The following is a 2,457-nucleotide window of genomic DNA, read 5'->3' as shown; positions in this document are numbered from 1 at the left end:
ATTTCCTCGGAATATTCCGACGGATTGATATTTCCTCGGAATATTCCGACGGATTGATATTTCCTCGGAATATTCCGACGGATTGATATTTCCTCGGAATATTCCGACGGATTGATATTTCCTCGGAATATTCCGACGGATTGATATTTCCTCGGAATATTCCGACGGATTGATATTTCCTCGGAATATTCCGACGGATTGATATTTCCTCGGAATATTCCGACGGATTGATATTTCCTCGGAATATTCCGACGGATTGATATTTCCTCGGAATATTCCGACGGATTGATATTTCCTCGGAATATTCCGACGGATTGATATTTCCTCGGAATATTCCGACGGATTGATATTTCCTCGGAATTCCGTCGGTATATTCCGAGGATTGGGTTTCCTCGAAATTTTCTCGAAAATTCCTCAGGAAATTCCGAGGATTTCATTTTCCGTCGGAATGTCCGTCAGAATACCGATGTTTTCTTGTAGTGATTGGAGATAGAATTTTTTTATTTTCTGATGTTTTTCTTTATTTTATTGTTACCATTGGAGATACCCTTAATGATGGAGAATAACTCAGCTTTAATAAAGTTTATCTCTATGATCAATAATTGTAGTCTGCAAGATTATCATGATTTGCAAGAAACATATATACAAATACAGACTCTTAGAGACCATGTCGTAATAATTCAAAACATCAAACGTAGTAGTTAAAATTGGCACGGTGCGTACCTAGTACGTAATCGTATATATATGTGTGTATTTTTAATTTGCTTTGGTTCAAACACACCATATGGAAAAGTAGGGGGATGATTTATTCAAATATGTTTCTCATTAGTCACGACTCATATCATATGTAATGATCAAATTACATTTAATGTGGAACATATATGATCACACATTTTATTTGGAATATATATGATCATTAATTTTGTAGGACGTCCATTTATGGTTTTTCTTCATAATTTACTAAAATCATTATGTAAATTTCGTACATACGTGGCCGGGATTTTGTAAGATATATATTGATTGGTACCAGTATAGATGTCATTTCACATGACCAAGAAAAAATGAATGATAAGACAAAGAGCATAATCATACAAAATTACAAAAATATGAAAAGTGGGAGTTTGCATTATACAACAAAGAATTCAAATGCTGTAATCATATCATTCGCACTCTTTGGCTATTTCTCTGCATCTTCTCCCAACCTGAGGTGGAGTACGCAGATTGTCAAAAGGTAATTTCGAATAAGAAAAATCACCCGTACACATAAAAAGATTAAAGGGTCACTTTCGACCTACTTAACACTCCCACTTAGTCGTTCGGTCAAGCTCCCATCTGGGAGAATCTTTTTGAGATCCATTATCAAAAAATTTAAAAAGATTTCGTACTTTTTTTTAATATTAAATATTTTTAATTTACAATATATATGTTGGATGAGATACTCCCTCTATTTTTAATCGTAAGTAGTTTTGTTTAAAAACACGAATATTTAAAAAGTTATTATTTAAAAAGTTATTATTTAAAAAAATATATCATTTAACCAATTAATTCAATCAATTATAAAAAAAATCTAACATTATTTTATTGGTCACACAATATACAATAAATAAAAAAATGCATTGAAATATGTAAACTACTTATATTGTAAAGCAAATTCTTTTTGCTAGAACTACGTACATTTAGAAACGGAGGGAGTATTATTATACTTCTAAATTTTCTCTGCTTGATCATTTGCAAAATATATAAATAATTTCGTGAATTCACAAGACATTATTAATCGTACAACTCTTCAGAATCATGTTTTATATCCAAGCTTGTTGTGATTATATAAGTTTAATAACCAAAATGAAAGGAATCCTTTTATTTATTTTGAGGGCATTCGGCCTGTTAACTATCTTATCCTATGTTATGAACCAGATTGTGGATGATTCATAACCAAGAGATTATGATTTGTAATTTTTCCATTTATCTATGACGGTGTAATATGTTATATAAGGAATCTCTATGTTATGAATAAAGATAGACTTTTTCATTACTTTCACAACACGTTATCAGCACGAAACTCTAAAACCCTAAGCTAAAACTAAATCGAAAAAACCCTAACCCTAGCCGCGACCCGACGAACCCTAAACCCCGATCGCGTCTCTTGTTCCCGCGTGTGTTCCAACTAGCGTCCCCGATCAGTTTAAGCCCAAGGCGTTCCTGATCGTAGCTCAGACGTTCGCGACCCGAGAGCAGTTCCAGCACGCGATCTCTTCCCCGTTCGCGACAGCATCAGACAGCTCGCGTCTGATGATCAAGGCGTTCCCGATCAGCAACAAAGGACGTCCGCGGCCCGATAGAAGCAGCTTAATCCGATAGGAGTCAGCTCGCGTCCCGTTCGTGTTCAGCTCGCGGCTCATCCTCTTTGGTGATCCGGTTCAACAATCATCTAAGGTTAAAGGTAATTTGAAACCTAAG

The sequence above is a fragment of the Brassica oleracea genome, chromosome C8 (genome assembly GCF_000695525.1).
Source record: "Brassica oleracea var. oleracea cultivar TO1000 chromosome C8, BOL, whole genome shotgun sequence".
Lineage (NCBI taxonomy): Eukaryota > Viridiplantae > Streptophyta > Magnoliopsida > Brassicales > Brassicaceae > Brassica > Brassica oleracea.
The sequence above is the reverse complement of the archived record's forward strand: the minus strand, read 5'-3'. Positions refer to the sequence as shown.